The 23128-nt window shown below is 44.8% G+C and overlaps 1 long non-coding RNA gene across 1 annotated transcript; it reads right to left on the bottom strand.

Moving 5' to 3' along the window:
• Nucleotides 1-219: 219 nt before the first annotated feature.
• On the bottom strand, nt 220-6205 carry LOC106675011 (uncharacterized). Its single transcript, XR_013093723.1, has 6 exons — nt 5496-6205; nt 3190-3302; nt 2872-2940; nt 2467-2584; nt 792-916; nt 220-709 (listed from the first exon to the last, which is right to left on the bottom strand). It is a non-coding gene; the product is annotated as an uncharacterized LOC106675011 (long non-coding RNA).
• Nucleotides 6206-23128: the final 16923 nt, after the last annotated feature.

Raw genomic sequence — 23128 nt, 5'->3', positions numbered from 1 at the left:
TATGGGAGCGACTTATCTGCGTGTTGCGCTAAATAGTTAAATATTCTAACGTAATTAATTCCAAAATTTAATTATCGCAATTAACGCGTTAATTTCGACAGCTATATTTAAAATATACGCCGTTCATTAGCTGACCTTAATCTTACAGAGAATGATCAAAGCTCACGTAGAAACAAACAAACAAATGAACAAAATATGTTCTCCTTCATTTCTGTCAAACAATGCTGTATGAAACGTTTCCAGCTGTTAGTATCATGGTTGCTAGGCAACCTGGGCAGCGCGACGGAGGCTAGACCGTCCCATTTCAGAAACCTCGCACTTCCGGCCTTAGCGGTCTTTGAGTACGCGGCCCTTGTGGACCGTTAAGGCTGCGTACTTTAAGGCTGCAGACCCTGAAGTGGGATACAGCCTGTGTGTATTTAAGTCACATCTGTTACGGCCGAGAGGGCCAGGCAGTGGTTGTGGACTCAAATGCAGACACAGAGGGAGGCAAAACGGGCGTGAGCACAAAGTTTATTTACAGAGCTAAGCGAAGTTACAAAACAGAAAACTAAGAATGCTATAACCTATGCATGCTATGAACTGTGAAAGCTATGAGCGGAAAACTGTGAGGCAAAACTGTGAACGAGAAACTCTGAGGGCTGGATTCCACAGAGGGATCCGGGGAATGGAGAAAGGGGGCAGCGGCTTGGAGGGAGGTGTGAAGTCACTATGATGAGAGGAGGAAAGTAGTCAGTGGTAGTCTCAATGAATCACAGCTGGAGGATTAGGCTATGGTGGTTTGGGCTTACGCGTTGCAGATTTGAAGTGTCAATCGAGGAGGGAGTGTCCAGGGGGTTCCGGGTGAGGAGTGTCCAAAGCAGATCCAGAATAGGCTTGGAGTGGGGAGCTGAGCAGGGAGGCAGGCAGATGGGTCCTATGGCGAAAAAGGAAAGAAAACGTAGGAGGAGAAAAAACAGTACTCCAGAGTTCTCGCAAGGGCTTGGCGGCCTAGCACTAACATGTGTTAGCAGAAGATCTGGCAGGGGTCTGTCGTGAACGCTGGTCTTATATGCAGGTGACTTGATTGGAACCAGGTGTGGAAGCTGATTGGAGTCTCCGTCTGAAGGTGGAGCCCAGCAGAGTGGAAACACCCCGTATTCACCCGGACCATGACAACATCTACTCGTTTGCTAGTTGCTGGTTGGTCTGTAAATCTCCTGTTTCATCCTTGTGTTCTCCCTGCGATTTACCTCCATGTGCCTCTGCTCACCCACCTTCATGTTTAGTAGTTTTGTTGTTCCCAGTTCAGATTATCTTTAGTTCTGTTTGCCATTTCCACCTTGTGTTTTATTTTTACAATAAATCTCCTTCGTACCTCCACGAGTGCCTGCGCTTGGATCCTCCTTTATTTTCTCCACACAACTCATCCCATTCGCTGTAACAATCACAAAGTTTAACCAGGTGTTTATCTTAGCAGATCTGAGAGCTGTGAAGAAACCACAGCAGCCAATTAGACTGAGTAATTGTCTGAGAGCTGGATCACATTCAAAGTCACCAGCTGTGATACAAGAGGCCGACCTCGACCTGCAGCTGCCACTTAGTGCCACTGAGATCTGGTGTTGGCCAGAGGGGCCGATGGCGCGATATGGCAGCCTCGCTTCTGTCAGTCTGCCCCAGGGCAGCTGTGGCTACAACTGTAGTTTGCCTCCACCAGTGTGTGAATGTGAGAGTGAATGAATAGTGGCATTGTAAAGCGCTTTGGGTGCCTTGAAAAGCGCTATATAAATCCAATCCATTATTATTATTATTAGTGTAAATTGATGTCTGTACCGTCTTTCACTCAGTAACGATCTCTGTGATGAGGTGACTCGCACCTTCATCAGTTCCATTAGGCTTGATTTAAAGTGTAAGTTCATTGTGGATTCAAATCTGAGTTCTCATGCCTTAAAAGCGCTTTTAGTAACTTCAGAAAAGTGTGTGAGCTAACATCGTCTGAAAACATGAGGCACAAAAACTGTCCTGCTCTGCTCTGCATGTTCTGTATGTACCAGAGCATCAGTGGATGTGTTGAAACTCCAAATGTCAGATACATGCTGTGCAGTTCAGCACTGAAGCACATGGGGCATAAACAACTCATCCTTTGGATTTTAGTGTAAGATTCACATAGGAAACAGTACACAGGCTGTTACATCAGAATCTGTTCACACATTGGAGAAGAAAAAAGTACCTAATACACATTTAGACTTCCTGTCACACAAAGCTGAAAAAGCCTAAAAAATACTATTTTTATCATATTTTGTTGTATTTCTATGACCGAGTTTGTACTAAGTACCATAACAAATAAAGAATCTAATAACTGCCAGCTCCTTAAATAAGGAGAGGTCATTTGATTGATGGAGGAACAAAAACAAACACAACAAAGAATCATTTCCGCAAGGAAGTCGGTTTGTTGAGGTTTTAGGCTTAAAGGGGTGAATATTTTACCTCACTCAGGTTTCCTGTCGCTGGCGTTTTGTTAGAAGCCGGTGATGCGAGATAAATCCAGACCACTGTTTTATATGCAGTAGAGTTTCTGGTCTGTCTGTTTAAGTCAGCAGGCCTCCTAAAGAGATGTGACAAGCCTCTCAGATAAAAAGAAGACGATGTGACACACAGAGCTCTTTAGATAAAATCATGTCTGAGAGCAGCAGAAGACGGTCAGGTCTGTCCCACAAATACACTGCAGGAGCAACATGTCTGCTCACGCTGAGCGCCTCCATCACTCAACACATCTGACCGCTTTAATGTCACTCCAACGTTTAGCAGTGTTCCTACAACAACACTTTCATGAGGTTTTTTTTTTCAAATCTGATAAATTTGTAGGTGTACATATTCATTATTAATACTTACACATGGAGTTCGTCTTGTTCATAGACCAAGTACAGGAAACTGGACAAGTGAAGAAGAACAGTGTGATGCCTAAAAAAACAGGTATGGCAGATGAATAGTATTTCAGAGCCATGTTCTTAAGAAACAGGAATAAATCCAGCAAAGACCTGACAGATGTATGAAAATGACACAAGAACTGAACTGACGATCAGAGGCGCATCTCTGATGGAGAGATGGATTTACACTGTGGATGTCAGGAGGAGGTCCAACAGCTGCATTTCAGGCAGTCGTGTATGAGATCTGAGATAAAACTGGTGAATTATGAGACCAGAAAAGTACCATCAGAGTTTGATCCACCATGCAGTAACATCTGGAAACATCTGATTGGCAGCAGCTCCCTTTTTCAGCATGACAATGATCCCAAACAGACTGCCAATGGAGTAAAAACATACCTAGATAGAAACACATAGAGGGACACTATCAGTTATGGATCGGCTGCCCCAGAAACCTGACCTCAGCATTAATGAAGCAGTGTGGGATCATCCTGACGGAGACCACAAAAAAAGGCAGAAACATCCACAGAAGAGCTTTGAATGTCCTTCAAGAAGCCTGGAGAACTATTCCTGAAGATCCTTACAGAGATGACAGAGAGCCGTCATCTCTGCGTGTCATCTCTTCAACCTTTAGCTCAGAGAGGTCAGACTGAGCTAAAGAATGAAGGTGTTTGCGCCAAATGTTCATTTTCAAGCTTGTTGGAATAGTAAAATGTTTTGCCTTATATGCTGTATTTAAATACATGTTTGCACATGTTTCTAATTTTCCTCTAAAATTTAAAGAAGAGAGGAATGGCTCAAGACATTTGCACAGTACTGCATGTTTTATATGTCCTATCAGGAAATACTTTTTGTTTGTCCCTCTGGTCTTTAGGGATATCAGCAAAGCTAATGGAAATGTTAGCCACATTAGCTGGACAACATGCTAATGCCAAAGATTCTCTAGTTGAGAGGACCAAAAATAAATGTAATCCACGATGTCTTCAGATCCTGAGAGTGCACGTGTTTCCTCTGCAGCCATCAGTGCTTCATTTGGTGCACTTTGCTGGCAGCTGAGATATTTTTGTGTTTGAGTTTCAGCAAAAGTGGCTGTTTGTTCCATGTTTGAGAGTGTGCCAAATGAGCTGCCAGGCAGGCATTATGTAAGACATGTAACATGGTGACATAGATAAGTAACAGAAAACTCTGCATGCCAACAAGGCGTTTCAGGGATTTCAAACACAGACAGAATATGTAGAACAGCAAATGAGAAGAAAAACCTCAAAAACCTAACTTTAAACTCTCCAAAGCTCATATTTAACAAGCCGTTCATGACTTTTACTTTATTATAATGTTAGCTGCACAGATAAATTAAAATATAAAAGTACAAATAAACCTTGCACAGTTTAGAGTACTCATCTGTGTTTCCATTGTGTCACATTATTCTAATCTTGGACTGTTGGGTCCACATGTGGCCATGTCTGCAGTTTTCTTTGGACAACTCAGCTGCAGGCCCACCTGATATGGGCCAGATATCAGGTGTGCAGGACCATGAAAACCAGAGCCTGAACTGAGCCAAGCGCAGGCCCAATTGGGCCCAAATGTGTCTGCTATGTGTGAGTCATACTAATGAAATCAAACTGCAAATGACAATTTTAGAAATCTTTCTCTAAATTTGATAAGAGCCGTCATTCCACTTCAGACTCTCAGGACCGAGACACCAAATACTGAACATTAACCATAACATCTGATAAGACGTTGAAGTGCAGAGAGTCACTGCTCTGCCGAGGAGCAGCTGCTCTGCCTCCATCGCTGGCAATATTCGGTGATCAGTGTTTGGTGGCGTGACAGCGGGAGGCTTTTCAGCATCCGTCATCTGAGCTGCTGCATTGTTGTCCCCGCGGAGAGGAGCGGGAGGAATGCTCAGTTGGTGGTGTGGAGGAGGGAGGGTCAGAGAGAAGGGGGGTCTATACTTAGAGGACTGACTGCATGTTGCACCTGTCCTCCACTCATCATCATGCAGCTCACGCTTCGAAGGACGACGCTACACCCGCGAGCTGGTTTTGTCCACAAATTCTGAAATGAAGCAGAAACGATGCAAAGACACAACCCCAGCCCCTACACGCCAAAGAACTGTGATTTATGCCGCCACATGTTCTGCTGAGAGGAAACAGATTCAAGTTCGCATCAGTCAATAAAACCAAAACAGAAACACAGGCCAGGCGTGACACCACGGTAGCCCTTCATCTACTTCCAGAGCTTATTAGAAACAAAAAGAATAAATGATTAGACAGTTTGTATTTAACTCATAAGCTCTATATAAAAGTGAAGTTAGAACAGACGGGTCTTAAAAAGACTCTTCTTGTTCCTCAGTTTGTGTGGGGCTCTCTCAAATAATGTCAACCACCAGTTACTATGGAAAAATATGGATTCTTCGACCCGCTGACCAATGTTGCTGGGTGTCTGTCAGGGTTCCTGGGTCGTTGACCCAGTGATTTCAGTTTGTTCATGTTCAGTTTAGTTCGCCACATTAATGTTCTCACTTCCTGTTTTTTCCCCGTGTCAGCTTGTCTCCCGCGTCATTAGTCAGATTATGTTCAGCCCTGTACTCACCTGTTTCCAATCATTGTCATCATTCAACCTGTGTATTTAAGTTCCTCGGTTTCACCAGTTCTCTGTCGTGTCATTGATGTGATGTCCTTCCCGTGCGTTTCCTCAGTTCAGTCAGCCATTCAGTTTTCCAGCCAGTCAGTGTCCGTTTACCTTCTGTTCATCCACTCCTTATAATAAATCCTCACCAGTCTTCACCCACCTGCGAGTCCTGCGTTTGGGTTCCTTCTTCCTCTCGTCCACGACACAACTCCTGACAGAATGACACGACCCGTGCCACGAAGACACGCTTGGAACCCAGCGGACTCGGACCTCTACGAGCGGCAGGAGGTAGCGCTCTCCATTTGGGCGGAGAAGCTCAGGGGGAAACAGCGGCTCTTCTCAGAGAGGGAGCACGTCTTTGAGGGGACTCGCCTGGCTCTGGGCGGGCCTCGGAGACGCCGCGGTCCTCCACCTGCTGCCTCACCTGCAGCGGAGCATTCGCCGCGGAGAGTGGGCGTCACAGGCCAAGCTTCGGCCGCTCGCTCTCCCGCTGCTCTGCTCCTCGCTCGCCCGCCAGCCGTTTCACTTACCGGACCTTCAACCTCGCCATGGCACAGCGGCTCCGCCTACCACCTCGGCTCAATGGAGGCTCCCGTGCCAGAGGCTCGGCTGTGTACCCCGCCTGCTGCCTCTTCCCGGAGAAAGCGGCGCACACGCCGCCATAAAACGGACTACTTTCAGCCACTCCCGATGGTGAGCTCCAGTGACTGTTTTTTGCACTCACCATCTGATTACTCACTTGAAACGCACTACAGACCCACTTCTGATTCATGGGGAGTCTCCCTCCTAGACGAGGACGTGGACTGGGAAGAGTTTTTCTGCTCTTCTCCAAAGACTGTAAATAGTGATGGCAGAAAAACCAGAACAACCTCCAATAAACCTGCCAGTAACACACACACCGCCACTATTTCCACACCCATTATTCAGCCATTTCCCACCAGCACGGGGGCCCAGCCTACGCCCACACCAGTGCCAGCCCCCAGGAGGAGGGCAGCTGTGACCTGGTCTACCTCCACACCTGCTTCTGTTTCTCAGGTGGGGGTGACTGGTGTCCAGCCACCTTCCGTGCCCGTCCCACCGCCCAGGCTGAGGGCAACCAGAACCCAGCTTGACCCCCCTGGAGGCTTGGAAGAGCTAACCGGTCCACCTGCTACTTCACCTCTTCATCCACCTCCTGATCCAGCTTTTCATGCCCTCGCACTATCACTGGTTAGGCTAGCTGAGGTGTCCCCTGCTCAGGCCCCAGCTTTATTAGCCCAGGCTGCACTGTTGTCCCCTTCACTAGCTCACTCTTTAGCTCAGCCATTAGCCTCACCGACCTCTGTTTATCCATTAGTCTCCTCAGTCCAGTCAGTTCCCTCACCTGCTGTTCAGCTTTCACTCCAGTCAGTTCCCTCACCTGCTGTTCAGCTTTCACTCCAGTCAGTTCCCTCACCTGCTGTTCAGCTTTCACTCCAGTCAGTTCCCTCACCTGCTGTTCAGCTTTCACTCCAGTCAGTTCCCTCACCTGCTGTTCAGCTTTCACTCCAGTCAGTTCCCTCACCTGCTGTTCAGCTTTCACTCCAGTCAGTTCCCTCACCTGCTGTTCAGCTTTCACTCCAGTCAGTTCCCTCACCTGCTGTTCAGTCTCCACCTGTCCTCCAGCCACCTGTAGCTCAGTCTCCACCTGTCCTCCAGCCACCTGTAGCTCAGTCTCCACCTGTCCTCCAGCCACCTGTAGCTCAGTCTCCACCTGTCCTCCAGCCACCTGTAGCTCAGTCTCCACCTGTCCTCCAGCCACCTGTAGCTCAGTCTCCACCTGTCCTCCAGCCACCTGTAGCTCAGTCTCCACCTGTCCAGCCTGCTCCTGTCCCCCGGTCGCCCGTCCTCCAGCCTGCTCCTGTCCCCCGGTCGCCCGTCCTCCAGCCAGTCCAGTCTGCCGCCCAGTGCCCTGTAGTCCAGTCGCCTCCTGTTTCCCAGTCGCCTGTCCACCATCCCGTTCAGTTCCCGGACCTGCAGCCACAGCACCCAGAGCCAGCTGTGAGCTCTCCTGCTCCTCAGCCAGGGGCGTCCGCGCCCGCTGGCCCGGCCTGTCTCTAGCCAGGGGCGCCCGCTGGCCCGGCCTGTCTCTAGCCAGGGGCGCCCGCTGGCCCGGCCTGTCTCTAGCCAGGGGCGCCCGCTGGCCCGGCCTGTCTCTAGCCAGGGGCGCCCGCTGGCCCGGCCTGTCTCTAGCCAGGGGCGCCCGCTGGCCCGGCCTGTCTCTAGCCAGGGGCGCCCGCTGCAGCTCCGGCCTGTGCTTCTGTTTCGCCTGCTGCAGCTCCGGCCTGTGCTTCGCCTGGTCCGGCCCCGTCGTCGTCTGGTCCTGTGCCCGCCGGGCCGTGGCCAGCACGCCTGGCACTGGAGAACCGCCGCTGCCTTCCGCGCGGTCGGCCCCCTGAACTGCTCCGTCTCCTTCGCTGCCGCCGTTGCCTTCCGCGCGGACCGCCTCTGCCTGAGTGGCCGCCGTTGCCTTCCGCGCGGCCGGCCCCCAGACCAGCGCTGTCATCGCCGCCGTTGCCTTCCGCACGGTCGGCCCCCTGAACTGTCTCGTCTCGGCCGCGGACCACGTGGCCGCCCACCGGAACAGTCTCACCTCGACCGCCGCAGCCGCCCACCGGACCGGCTTAGTGGTCGCGGCTGCCTTCCACGTGGCCCCCCGCCTGGACTGTCTCTGTGTGGACTCCGTCCCTCCGTCCTGGGCCCCCTCCGCCCGCCCTGTTCTGGGTTTTTTTTTTTTTTTTTTTTTTTTTTTTTTCTTCTTTTGGCCGTCGGGTGCCGGCCTTTGGAGGGGGGGGGTACTGTCAGGGTTCCTGGGTCATTGACCCAGTGATTTCAGTTTGTTCATGTTCAGTTTAGTTCGCCACATTAATGTTCTCACTTCCTGTTTTTTCCCCGTGTCAGCTTGTCTCCCGCGTCATTAGTCAGATTATGTTCAGCCTTGTACTCACCTGTTTCCAATCATTGTCATCATTCAACCTGTGTATTTAAGTTCCTCGGTTTCACCAGTTCTCTGTCGTGTCATTGATGATGTTGATGTTCATGTGATGTCCTTCCCGTGCGTTTCCTCAGTTCAGTCAGCCATTCAGTTGTCCAGCCAGTCAGTGTCCGTTTACCTTCTGTTCATCCACTCCTTATAATAAATCCTCACCAGTCTTCACCCACCTGCGAGTCCTGCGTTTGGGTTCCTTCTTCCTCTCGTCCACGACACAACTCCTGACAGTGTCACTTTGTGAAAATCAATCACAAAGAGACTGCTGCACCAAAAACCTCCAACTGGTCACAAGCTGATTGCTGCAGAAGACGCCAACTTGTCTGCAAACATTCGCTAACTACTGTGTGACTTTGGCCTTTTTTACTTGACCCTCTTTAGTTTCACATCACTTTGAGACCTGAAGCTGAAATAACTCTTGGATACTAACTGAACTCTGAACTTCAGCACCAACACCGACAGCCTCTGCTCCAAAGTCACGTAGCGTTCACTGAACAGGAAGTTCAGTTGTCTTCAACTCTCAGTAGAGTCAAAATGAACTGCAGCCCTTGTTCATATGCTGAAGCAGAGGACAGTCAGGAGAAGCTTTGATGCAGACAGATGCTGGTTTGGTCCAAACATGGGATGTTTGCAGATAAATGCAGTCGTGCTTTCTACTCAGTGCACTGGTGCGATGAATGAATCATGCATATCTCTGGAATAATAACTGGCAGGCAGAGGCCCAGTGTGAAATCAAAATTAGAGGGTAATTGTGGTGCTAAAAGCTTCCCATTAGTGGCGTCATACATCTGCTGTTAGTTAACCCCCCGTCTGCCTGACAGCATGCCACTGTGAATTACTGCAGCACCCCTGGGTCAGTAAACGCCTGAAGGCTGCAGGTACTCATGTCTTTGCTTTGCCTCCCCACCTGCCTGACCACACACCTGCGCAGCTGCCTCTACGGGAGATGAATCCAAATGATGTGGCTTCATTCTTCAGTCCTGGAGGTGCATGCTGGATCCTTACCCTCAGCCCACACCAGGTATTTGTCCAGTCGGTTAGAGGCAACAAAACAAACCCCCAAACTGCTCAATTAGCTGCTTCAGACACAGCATATTCACAGAGTACCTCTGAATAAGCAAAGATTTTTTTTTTATTTTCAGGAAACTTTCATCATGTTTTTGGTGAAAATGGCCGGGACAGCTTAATTTGTGGAGGCTTTGCTGGTTTCTGTTGCAGTAAAACAACTTTCTGTGAAACATGAGCATCTTGAGCCGCTGTACTGTGTCCTCGATTTTGATGTGAGGTGTGAAGATGCGAACAGCTGCTGTCGAGCTGAAAATAATTACTGACTCTTACCACTGATTACTTTTTCAGAGCGCCCCCTGCTGACCTCTTTCTGTACACTGAGATTAACAGGAAGTGGGATGACTATGGGACTAGCTCTGGTACAGCTCACATGATCCGGCCCCTTGACTGACTTCCAAAAGCTGGCCAATCAGAAGGAAGGGGGACCTTAAAGAGACAACAGCTTGTTTCAGATAGGTGATAAAACAAGTGAGTAGCATTTGTGATTTTAAAAGTGTGTATCATGCAAAGCTGCAACAGTGGAGTAGGTGTTTTTACTTATAATTCGAAGTATAATTGAACGGGGCGGACTGAAGCACACCTGCTGTGAGCAGACTGCTAATATTTGAGTCTAAATCAGGGTTTACACTGCAGGCCTCAGGCTGCACACAACTGGTTTCATTAAATCACCAGAACAGGGAACAGTTACTCACAGTGCATTCAGGAAACAAAAATAAGAGGCCTCTGTTGTATTCCTCCCCTCCACTCTCACTGCAGGTAATTAGGTCCTTGACAAGGAGACAGAGCCCCCCCTCCGTATGACACCGGTTAGTGACTACGTGACAGAAAAGCCTGCACACATCATCATCAGCTCCTCCTCCTCCGTCTCTGCAATACAAACCTTCAGTTTTTGTTAATCAACAAGCTCGATTGTGACGCTTCATTACAAACCATTTATCACATCTGTCACATCTGTCAGCCCCCCCATCTCCCCCGAGCTGCAGAAGGGCATGGTCATGTGACACAGTTACTCACCATCTCACTCTAGTGATCATCAGACTTCTTTCTTTGTCCTACCTTCTGTCTTATTTCCAGACAAGGTGTTGCTCACAGGTGAATATTTATGAGCAAACAGGTGCTTTGTTTCTGGTTTTGGGGGACGTCCATGCAAACATTTCACCTTTATGTAAGTTTTTTATTACTGAACTGTAAAACTTACCTGAGGTGACGTCTGCGTGGTGCTATGAAAACAATGATCTTGCTTTCAGAGTGAGACTGAGTGAGACAGGACAACAAACAGAACAACGAACCAAAGCAAGGACAATGTTTACACAACAGGGCTGATGGGATTGGAAACAGGTGTGGCTGCTGTGGCAGGGGTGTGTTTATCGCCAGCAGAATTAGGGGCAATGGTCTCCCTGATGATCAGGAAGTGTACTCTCCATAAAGTGTATCTGCCTGGACAGAAAAAGGAAAGATCTCTGGTACCAGAAGCTTTTTGATTGCATTCAGCCCGGTCTCATGGCAAAACAGATATTAAGACCTGAGCTTTGAAAAAGTGGGAACTCTTGCATTTTAACCCAATCGTGTTTAGGAAATAAGTTAATCAAGTAATTTCACTGCTAACCGTAGCCTTTCTAAGGCTTTAACTGTACGACTTCAAGAAAAATAACCCCAAAAAATTAAGTAATGCAGGGGTGGGCAACTCCAGGCCTCGAGGGCCGGTTTCCTGCAGGTTTTAGATGTGTCCTTGATCCAACACAGCTGATTTAAATGCTAAATTACCTCCTCAATATGTCTTGAAGTTCTCCAGAGGCCTGGTAATGAACTAATCATTTGATTCAGGTATGTTGACCCAGGGTGAGATATAAAACCTGAGGGACACCAGCGCTTGAGGCCTGGAGTTGCCCACTCCTGAAGTAATGAGAGCAAATGCAACTTGAGTTTACAAGTAATACAGAAAATGCTTAAAATGAACAGTACAGAAAAGAGGTGCATGCAGAGTGGAGTGGGTGGAGACGAGTGTCAGGGGAGATCTGCAAGTGAAGGAGAGCATCAAGAGTAAAAGTGAAGGTTTAAAGATGGAGATGAGACCAGCTGTGATGGTTTGGAGACGATAGAGGCCAAGCTGAAGATGCTCAGATATTCACTGGGAGTGAGCTGGATGGACAAGACTTATATGTGACTTAGATGGTCACATTATATGTGTCTGTGCTATTTACAGATGAGGGAAACCCAAACCTTGCTGTCATCCTTGCTGGAAAGCGGATTGTCTCTGGGTCGAGGGTCAGCAGACGGGGCCTTTCCTCCAGCTGACAGCATCTAGATTTCAATAACTCTGCAGTGTGACAGCTGACCCGCCCTCCTCTGACACATACCAAGGTTTATTTCCCCCTTCAGCCTCGGATTTTCTCACTTTCCCTGTTTTCATGGCTCTGTTCCCACTCTGTAATGTCACAGGGCAGCTGCAAAGAGCATTTCTGCCTCCGTTAATTATCATCCTCTGGGCTGAATGATCCTGCACGGGCTGTTTAATTGTTGCTTTCAGCTTGCCGTTTGTGTCCCCCTCATCACCGCTGCTAGATAGGAACCCAGCTTTAAGGATAGCTTGAAGGTAAAGAAGAAGAATTAAAAGCTGGAATATTTGCTACAATCTCTAATTTTCTTCAGGAATCAAACATAAGAATGTTGTGTTCTTTTTAATGACAGATTAACTAATCGGAATTTAGCATGAAGCGCTAAACAGATTCACCTAATAAAACAAGTGAAAGCACTGCCAAAAGACAAGAAGCAAAGAGTAAAAGATGCATTCAAATATGCATTAGATGTGCACACATTAAAATGAGCTTTTAATGAAAGGCCACAGGATCTAGCAATGTTTAAAATATTATACATTAGCAAAGATGCTGTGAAGGAAGATGAAGTTCATTTATCATTAGAATTAATATTAATAACATCAGTGTGTATGCAACATTTTAATGTTGCAGATGAATATTTGGAGCTCATGAATACTCTGCCTAACTAAATTATTCCAAATTAACACCATTACTAATACTTTTTTATTTTATTCAAACACCAAACCTCATCACAGCAGTAAATTCTCACATCTGGGAAACAGGAGCAAAAACATGGTTGGAATTTTTTTTTGTATGATTATACTTTAATTCATAAGAGTGCTTTATCAGCATATTACAAAACTCTATTTAAACTACTTCCGTAAAACCTCTTTTCCACTAGTGCCTACTCTACTCTGCTGGACTCCACTCTACTGGTCATTTTCCATTGCTCTGTGAGAATAGACAACTTATTGGTGCTACAATTTTAATATATTTCATGAAACCATCCACTATTACAGATGTGCAAGTACACAGGGATGAGTTGAAATTTGAAGAAAACAGGCGCAGGAAACTTTCAAGACTGAAAAAAAAAATCATTGACACTTTGCTTAAATCAGCTGTAAGTATTATTATGATCGAGCTACCATCATTTAAATAAACTGGAGTATTTTAACATCTGTGATGCAGAGGAGTAGAAACCAGCATTGGTACGCTGGATGGTTCATCTATTTTCTTCAAAAACTATATTTCGGGTCATGGAGCTAGAATGCTGCTCAAGACAAGAAAATAATTTTGCATGCCTTTGTCATATGAACTAAAGTAACATCATAAAAAAGTGTGAGACGCTGGTCATAATAGTGACCTCAAAAACTTTGCATGCAGCAAAGTGTATTCTACACTTTGCTAGCAGACATGAACAAACTGCATGGGGGATTGTTAGTGCACTGGCCGCCAATTTGGCTAAACAAATCCGATGAAAATAACAAAGCAACAATTATCTGCCATCATGTGAGAACTGTGAATTGTAGTTCACTGGAAACATCAGCCTAAGAGCTAATGGGTGGGTGGTTGCTGAGTTGATTGACACAAAACTTTCCAAACTCAGGAGATCACAGGAGAGCAGGAATGTTCCCAGCAAGCTGTGGTAATCATCATTAGCAGTTTAAAGCTCGTATATGTTTTCCCTGCAGCTCAGAATTCCTGGTTTAAAGACTGCAGAAGTCCAGGGGCTATTACAGAAACTTTAATGGGAAAGTTTTTCATAGCTCAGTGGGAGGTCAGAGCAGGAAGGCAAGAGAGAAGGTGAAAAATCTTCAATATTTCATCCAGCGAGAAGCCATGGTTTGATATGGTGAGTCCCAGGCTGTCAGAGACAGAGAGCTTGAGTTTCAGCTCCAAGATGGAGAAGAAACCTGAGGCTGAGGACGTCTGTGAGCCTCAGCAAAGGACAGGAAAGATGTGTTTTTCTCCGCTCGGTGACCTGATGCAAAGTGAGCCACTCAATACGTTATCTCTTATCCGCTCGATAAACTGTAATCAGGATACAGAGGATATTTCTGGAGCAGTCAGCAGTCATTCTGCTTCCACTGTTTCCTCCATTAAAGTCCTTGCAGTTAATGTTTAATGCGCACAACCTTCACGTAAGCTGTAACTTGCTTTAGTTCCTAGTTTGGATTATGTACAGACTGTTATAATTACATTTCTTCTCAGTGTTTCCAGCATTTATCACACCTGCTCTGGTGAAATCTCTGTATATTTTCCTCAACATCAAACTCAGGCAGCGGCAGGCAAGCTGGTGAACTTACTGCAGCATTCAGCATCCAGACGTCTGATGGTTCCCTTCAGCAGCTGATGGAGGCCAAAAACTGAACTAAAAGAAAATACTGGACTCCGTTTTATGACTCCAGTGCTACTATGTCTGATGGATATAAGCAGTGATTGGTGAAAATTACAGTATTACCTTGGTTTACGAGTATGATTCTTTCCTGAATGCTGCTTGCAAACAAAAAAACTGATATATCAAAGCAAATTCCCCCATATGAACTAATGGAAACTCAGATGGACATTTATGAGCTCCCAAAATATTGATTTAAAAATCACTTTTAAAGTTATTTTCTATATAAACCATTGGCCCTCATACTAGACCCTCATCCTAAATGCAAGTAGAAATAAAAAAATAAATCTGCATTTTACCTTTGAGTAAAAGTCGCTGCTGAGGTGAGGGGAATGAAAGGGGGAGGAAGCTTATTGCTTGGAAGGAGAATCTCCTTCCTGTGGTGTAAACGATATGCTTGACAAATGCTAACTCTACGAATGATGAACGCTTACTGAGACGCATGTAGAGAATGCGTACCGAACCATTACCATGTGATATTTGATATTTCAAATATGTTCAAATGTAGTATGTACAAAAAATGTTTTCATGATTATCCACTGCATTATTTTAGTTCCTTACCTTTACCAAAGAGGCAAAATTAAAACATTCCTTCCAGTATATCAAACAACTTAAGTCACTGAATGATGTATTAGGCTATTCATAATGTTGCCTGTTATAAAATGGATGTTACACCAAGATCACATGTAAAGCAATGCAGCTTTTCTATTTGCTAAGACTTTTCACCTGGTCGAACTCCAAATATCCCAAACGTTCCAAAATTCACTAATAGAATGAGACATCTTAAAAAGTCCCAACTAAGAATCAGTCCTTTAGTGACAGATAAATTTGACCTTCTCTGAGATTTTGTGTGAAAATGACATCAGTGAAACTGTTTGCAGAAGCAAACTGAGCAGCTGAGCTCAGAATGAACCAATACAAAGATCCTGAATCCTGGATCTTTATGAAGGATCCATCACAGCTGCTGTTATAAATCAGTGCTCCAAAGTTTTTGATAAATTTGGACCCATTTAGATTGAACCAGTATTGAATTAACTGCCTTTGGCCTTCACAAGTGTTGGGTAGTGACCATCCAGCCCCTCGGCAGCCCCGGTTTATATTACACATTGATTCAACTTTGGAAGTGAGTCAGTTCCAGCTTTTGTTTGAAGTGAGGGGCGAGTACTCAGGGTTGTATTGATTTAGATTTGAGGCTTCACAGAAAACAGTAGTCTTATCTCAACATGCAGCTGCTTCTTAAACAACACAACAGCTGCTTTTGCATGTAGCTGCCAGGCATATGAAGTCAATTGCAGCGTCTCCCACTCTTTCATACTTTGCTTTTCTCCTATCAAACACAAACACAGCAGTTAAGCCTACAGACTCAATGTACCTTCAAAACAACAGGCTTCAGGTTCTTGTTTTACATGTTAATCACTTTATTTGAACTGTAACTGATTATAGTTTTACTGCACTGAATTTTTTAAGACTTCAGCTTGGTGCTACCACAGCACAAGTTCAGTCAAACCAAATGTTGAGGAAATCTGAAAATGTAAAAAAGACTTTGAATAAAATAAGAGCCTCAGACACCTCAGCCCGATACATTTTCAACAGGGCTAAAGTCCATGATGGTCAGTCATCTTTGGTTGTCTTTGGTCATCCGATGGTTCTTGAAAGCTTTAATGTGTGTTTGGTCTCATTGTCCTGCTATAGTGTGACTCCTCCACCATAAAGTTTCAAACAGAAGGTGGAGCACGTCTCTGAATGCATACAACACATGGTCATAGTTGCTGCCTGTAAGGTATGAACCTGTATACAGAGTCCAAAACAGTTTGTGTATCAGGCTATAAACACATTTATTTCTGCTGTAACATGGGAGTCTATGAGGACTGACTCACTGCCTCTGCTGGACTGTGAAGGAACTGCAGGTTTTGGTGTTTCAGTGTTGGCTCTACTTTTCAGCCCTCACTTGACTGGAATGGAATAAGATGACTGTTTTTGGCTTGTTTCCTCATCTCATTTTAACAGGACATTAAATTGTGGACAGAAAGGAAAAGACTAAAGAAAATGTATTATTTCTGAACGGCTTCCTTCAGTTCATATCAGCTGTTGCCGTATCAATGAAAAATACTCCTAGATATTAATTCTAGCTTATCTTTACTGTCTGTTCTCTCCTAATGAGGACTGACTGCTGTCACCTATAGATTTGGGATGTATTACTTCAGTCTTTGCAACCTTGTGGCTGATAGAGCAGTAAATCAAGTCAGCAGCCTTCACAAAGTGGCACACCAGTGTCTGGGTGGACTGATATAAATGATAGATATGTATGTGTGGGTGCAGGAGGAGGAGGGAGAGGAGAAGACAAATTATAAAAACTTCCAGAAGATAGTTCTCCAGCCACCATCGATCAAAGAGCCTCGGTGCTGTCACAGCGGTCAGAAAGAAACAGAGATGGAGCTGCTGTTGTTGTTCTGCAGGAGAAAACTCCATCACACTCTGTGGGTCTGTGTCACTGCAGGTTCACACTGTACTGACTGCATGTACTGCACCAGGAGAAGTAAAGATCTGAGGAACCAGAATGATCTGATATATACCGTAGTGTATTTTCAATTAAATCAATATGTATGATACCCTCAGTCTTATGTTTGGGTTTTCAGGCACTTGTGAGCCAATCAAACGTAAAACTAACACAACAACAACAAAATAACACACATGCTGTGCTATGACATCAATATCTAATGTGACATAAAGTCAACTTTATACAGCACAAAATTTTGTTGTCTGAAGGCCAAAAAATGCCCCCAAAATGATCTTCTTACACCTGTGTCGACACACTCTTGTCCTTTAGCCCATCATGCAAAGCCAAAAAAACATGTGTGTAATTTCTGCAGGACGGCAGCTCGGTGCAAAGCGGCAGTTCATCAAGAGGAAAAAAGCAGCTGCACATCTCAACCTTTGCATGGACTTCAACACGACTTTTCTCCCAACGCTCTGAATCTGCTTCATTTCTCTTTCGTTAACATGCTTTTCACTCCAGCAGCACTGAAACAGAAAGGAGTCACCATAGCAGATCACCTGCCTCCATCTCCTCCTATCCCAACAATCCTCTGTCACACCAACCCTCTGCATGTCCTCCTTCACTACATCCATGAAAATCCTCTGAGGTCTTCCTCTTCTGCTCCTGCCCAGCATCTTCATCATCCTTTGTCGCATACATCCAATCTCCCCTCCTTCATGTGTGCGAACCATCTCAGCCTCTCTGATTTTCTCTCCAAGTTTATGAAGTTAATAATGATTAATTTAAAACAGTTTGAATTTGATATTGAACTTGAACCACAGTTATTACTATCACTAATCTTTTCCCAGCTGAACAGTGACCGCTGCTACTCATCTTTCATTAGCACATATCCAGAGTCTCTTCTGTGGTGTGTTTTCACATCTCCATCAGCGCACTGGAGAGCTTTTACTTTTCAGAAGAGGAGCCATTATCAACTCCCAGCATTCCCGGCTCTCTGTAACCTCAACGTGAATGCCAGAGTGTGCATTTGTTTGCCCACATGAGGATGAGGTTACTTGTTTCAGGCAGATGATAGGAGGCGCTCATGAACCCAGAGTGTGATGGGTGATAGAAGCTGTAAAAGTCTCAGAGACGTCCTAAAACGGTGACATGAGTGCCAGAAAATTGAAGTCAGGGGTTGATGTTTCATCAGTGGAGGGAAGAGAAGAGGCTGTAATACAATGTACGAATTCAAATGCAGCAGCAAAAAGAGCGCAACAGGTGCTTTTATCCTCTCTGTGAGAGCCAGGTGTACTTCAGTAAAACATTTTTAATGAGCTGTTTGCAGCCCAGGACATGACGTGTTAGCTTCAATATTTCAGCACTGTCCGCACTATCCGTCCCCTCTGTAAAAACAAAGCTGTCAACCCATAACTGCTGTGTCACCTCCTCTCACTGTTTATTTCATTTGTGGCTGCTACAAGCTCAGGGGAAGCCTGACCTTTGACCGTTGACCTCAGAGCTGTTAACAAGGCCAGGGAATGCTTCATCAGTGTAAGACATCTGGGTCACCAAGGGAAGCATATGGAGAATTGGCTGCTGCTAACAGACAATCATCTGTCACAGCAAAGCAAACTCTGGATGCTAAATTAAGATAATTTTATCCTAAATCATCCAGTCAAAACAGTCTGGCCTGTGATTCAGGCCTGAGAGCACGTGGAGTTTGTGCACAATTATTCACAAACTGGCTTTGAACCTCATACACAAGTCCTCCGGGAACTTTAAGTACACTACTGGACAGATTCCAGTGAAACTGCAGTCATACATTCATGTTCCCAGAGGATTCATCCCACACTCTAATGATTCTGTCTGTTACATAATTCAGATGGATCGTGATTAAATTTAGTACAAATGTTCATGTTCTCTCAAAGAAAATTGTTTAAGCAGTCCTAGGAGTCACATTCAGCTCAGTCTAAAAGCTAACAGTTGCACGTTGTCCTCACACAGGACATTCGAGCTGTTTTAGCCTGCCTCAGTCCACACCTGCAAGCCACTTTGCAACTCTGCTTTTTTCATGCTGATTCATATCTCTCATCACTGAGGCCTCTCTTCTGTAATGGGGTCTTATGGCTGCTACAGAGCCACCAAATATAAAAGGCTGCAGATGGAAGTCATTACCTCCTCTTGACAGCAGAGCTGTTTATTGAGTGTATTTTTGGAATATTTGGAGTTCCCTTCATAGAGTGACTTTATTTGCTGTTCACTTCTGCTTGAGTAAATGCAAAGATGTTTTTCACTGCAGCTATTGGCATGGCAGCCATTCAGAAGTGTTCTTAAATATGCAAGCGGGGAAGATTGCAGTTTGTAGACTGTAGAGTGACAACTTCTCCTACACGCTCAGGTCTCTCGTTACCACAGCAGATATTGCCACAGTCCATCTGTCAGTCCTCATCCTTCCTTCGCCTCTCATTCTTGAAGAAGACCTCAAAGTACTTGTACTCCTCCACTTAAGGCAGGAACTCCTCCTCGACCCGGAGTTAACGTTCCAGCTTTTTCTAGTGGATCACCACAGCTTCAGACTCAGAGGGCCAATCCTTATCTCAGCCTCTTCAACATTTAAAAAAAAACACCGAGTTTTTCCTGACAGAAGGAACCTGAGAACTGGTTAACATGTGAGACTTGAATAAAAGACCTTTGACCCAGAAACACATTTAATGGAGAACCAAGAGAAGAGAGATCCGTCCTTTGTGATGTTCCTGCAGCACTGAACTAATTTCTCTTTCTTAACAATAAAAACTAGAATCTACGTCCTGAACGTCATGTGTACCCGAATCCTTTCTGTCCGGTACAAACTGGTGAAATCTCTGAGCTGTAAATGCTGATAGTAAAGTGGTAATCACTCCTCTCTCCTCTTCAGCATCAGCGGTCACACAGAAAACTGTTCGCTGCTATTGAAATGAGAGTTTTATGTGACTGCCACCTCATTATAACCGCCTCTCCTGAATGGCCTGATTGGGGTCATCTCACTGTGGGAAATTGCAGTTATTGTACTTTTCTCTATTCATTATGTGAAGCGGAGAGGCTGCACGATCATGGTGAGGTGTGGGACTGGATTTCTGCACAGAGGGAGAAGAAAGAAAAATGATTTAATGTGTTTTCATTGGTCAGATTTCAGTTTCATTTATTCGGCTCATCTCGGTGCTCGTTTTGGGATTTTGCTGCTGTAGGCGAACAGAGACAAATGTGCAGGAAATCAGCATTTACCAAACTGACATTTATTGAAAACTCTTCATACTGGATGTGTTTCTGCATATAAATTGTTACCACCTGTCTTAGTTTTCTTCCTGTTTAACCTTTGTGTTAATGATGACAGTTTCCAGGAGGAGGATGGACTCAGTGTGTCGATGGGCTGTCGAACCGCTAAAGCTCGAGTTCTCACGGGACGACTTACTGTAGAATTAATTAATGAGCAGATAATGAAATTAGCTGATATGTGTGGCTGGTCCATCGCAGAATGAAGTTGGACAAGGTCAAAAGATTTTATAGTTTCTGGTTGAGAACACTGAACGACACGTGACTACTGCTACAGCTCACTGCAACATGTTCCTCTTATTTAGATTTTTTTACTGCAGAATGAAGAGACCAGAGAACTGAAATACATTCTCTGTATTTAAAGCTTTACTTATTGAGATGATTAAGATTATCAATAGAAATCAAACATTCAAGAATCTTTACCACTGCAGTGTTAAATTCCACAGACAGTTCAGTAAGAATGCTGGTTGTTGATCAGTAAAACTGCGGTAATTTCCGCAGAAGCTCAATGTTTGCACGGAAGACACTGTGTGATGCTAAAATCACATGTTAAAATGAAATGTTAACAAGAAAAACGGTTTTTTAATCTACCAGAAGAACTTTGACCTGTCAATGATTTGACTGAAAAATTATCAATCGGAGAGCAGCTCTGCGTGATCCTTCTCTCCGACAGTTCAGAATGACCAAAGTGTACAAAATGGACTTTTTACTTATCCATCATTTTGGCCCATTTGGCCCTTTTCTCACAGACTAAGAGAAAAGCCTCCCTTTACAAAATGTTATGACTCATAAGACACTGCAAGTCGTTTTGTTTTGACACCTCAGTCTGTAAATGAAGCAGATTTAAATGTGCAGTAGCGTCTGATTGGCCAGCCGTACCATGTCTCTCGTCCAATGATAGCTGGTATAGGCTCCAGACCGGGACCCTGATAGGGATAAGCAATAGAGATGGATGCATAGATGGAGATTTAAATGCAATGCATCAGTTATTTTATTTAAATATTCCATATTTTATTATTTATAAAGTGTATTTTGATTCTCAGACTTTTCTTCTGTGTTACTTTTCTTGTAATGAGGAATGACTGCATCAGCAGGGATTCTGCAATCATTTGTATCCCAAGGTCATATATCATCTTTGAAAGGATATTATGGGATGATTACCTTTGCTCATGCGTCTGCCTCTTCCATGCTGTGAGCTCATGTTTGACCACAGCTCATCAGACCTGAGAGCAGAACTGTCCTGAAGGCCGCATAATTCGCCGTGTGACATGACGTGACAGGTTGATCTCTGCAGCTTTGCCTCCCACTGCAGCTGCTGCTGGAGGCAGAGAGGACTTCCCAGGTTTCCAAGGGCAGCCTGGTGTGGCAGGTAACCCCTTCCTCCTCTGCAGCCCCTGGGCAAAGAAGGTGGGAATGAATCCAGCTTTAGGCCTTGTTTCTTCTTGCTGCTCACCAGCTGTAGTTGAGGCGATGAGGCGGCTAGGGTTATCTGCTGTGATGATGCCTGCAGCCATAAGGCAGCACTGGAATTACATTGAGGCACAGCGGGACTCTGCGGGGTGCCGTTAACAGCCCCACTAATGTCACAGTGACATGATGGATGTGCATGTGATTATTGTGGGGTATATGGAGTGCACATCAGCAGCAGCAGCAGCCCTGACTGGCAGCGTCACCTCCATGTTTGACCGCTGCGATGAGTAATGGTGGATCAGGACGTCACCTTGCAGTGTCCTGAAGCACACAGGTAAAAACGGCTCCACACTGACAACCAAAACTCCTTCTACAGTTTACAGATATTTCATTGGTCCATTCATCCCACTCTTCTCAAAATGTCTCCTCTCCAGAGCTGCTTTTGAGCTACTAAGCAGGTTTTCAAAAACACAAACAGACTGATGCATTTGGAGCTGACAAACATTTGCTAATGAACACTTTCACAATGACACATTGCCCCATGTCATAATATTGCAGTCATTTTGTGGTGCTCAGAGGTTTTTCTCAATGTTCAGCTGATGATTTTTTTGTCCACATTAATCGTTTTATAGCCAGGTTAGGTACAGGTAGACAGAATTTCTGCTCTAATTGTGAGCTATTCTGATGTCAAGTAACCATTTCAATCATTTAATGGCTGATTTCTATCATTGAAAGATTGCACTGAGTGCAGGACAGAGTCTAATGAAAATGAGAGTCTAAAGGCCAAAAATCAAAACCAAGAAATACAAAAGCCAAAAGAATAAAAATAAACTAAGAATGAGAAAAAATACAGAACTAAACAGTGCAATTACTATCCACTGGGAGGGAAGGGCTATAAATACACCGAGGTCTGGTGAATGACAGACAGGTCAGGAATGAAACAGGTGAAAACAGTGTGAAGCTCATTCAACAGTCCAAACAGGTGAACCGAAAAGAAGAGAAAAACTAAAGCTCAACTTTACTATATTGATAATGATACCAACGCCCTAAAACAGTGACCATCCATCAGTCTAAAGACACATTCAATAACTTTACTGTATTTAATGAAGGCATATGAAATTTTACCTTCATAGCAGGAATATTTCTAGAGATCATTGATATCCAAATCTGATGGTAATTAGTTTCTCACCATGTCTGAGCCCTCATAACTTTAGACATGCACCAAACCTCCATACGAAGCTTTCAGGGCTGAAAATCACATTTAAGTCTGTTAGAAACTGCATCCAGATCAGCGTTACTCCCACTTCAAGAATCTAAAGATTAAATCTGATTTCTTTATCCAGTTTTAAGGGATCTATCATAGCTTTAATAAACTTCAGGTTGATGTCTGTGATGCAGAGAAGCAGAAAGCAGCATTGGTACTCGGGAGGTTTGATCTGTTTCTGATCATTCACTGGAGGAAACTTCACAAAGTACATTTAGAATATATATTTAAATACTGACATGTCTGGAGAACCCTTCACCCATCACTATATTCAGGTACAGAGGGTCTAAACTGTTTGAATGCTTTTGAGGATGATGTAGAGTCAGTGTGGGCTCACACGTTGTTTA

This window comes from Maylandia zebra, linkage group LG17 (assembly GCF_041146795.1).
Source record: "Maylandia zebra isolate NMK-2024a linkage group LG17, Mzebra_GT3a, whole genome shotgun sequence".
Classification (NCBI taxonomy): Eukaryota; Metazoa; Chordata; class Actinopteri; order Cichliformes; family Cichlidae; genus Maylandia; species Maylandia zebra.
The sequence above is the reverse complement of the archived record's forward strand: the minus strand, read 5'-3'. Positions and strand labels throughout refer to the sequence as shown.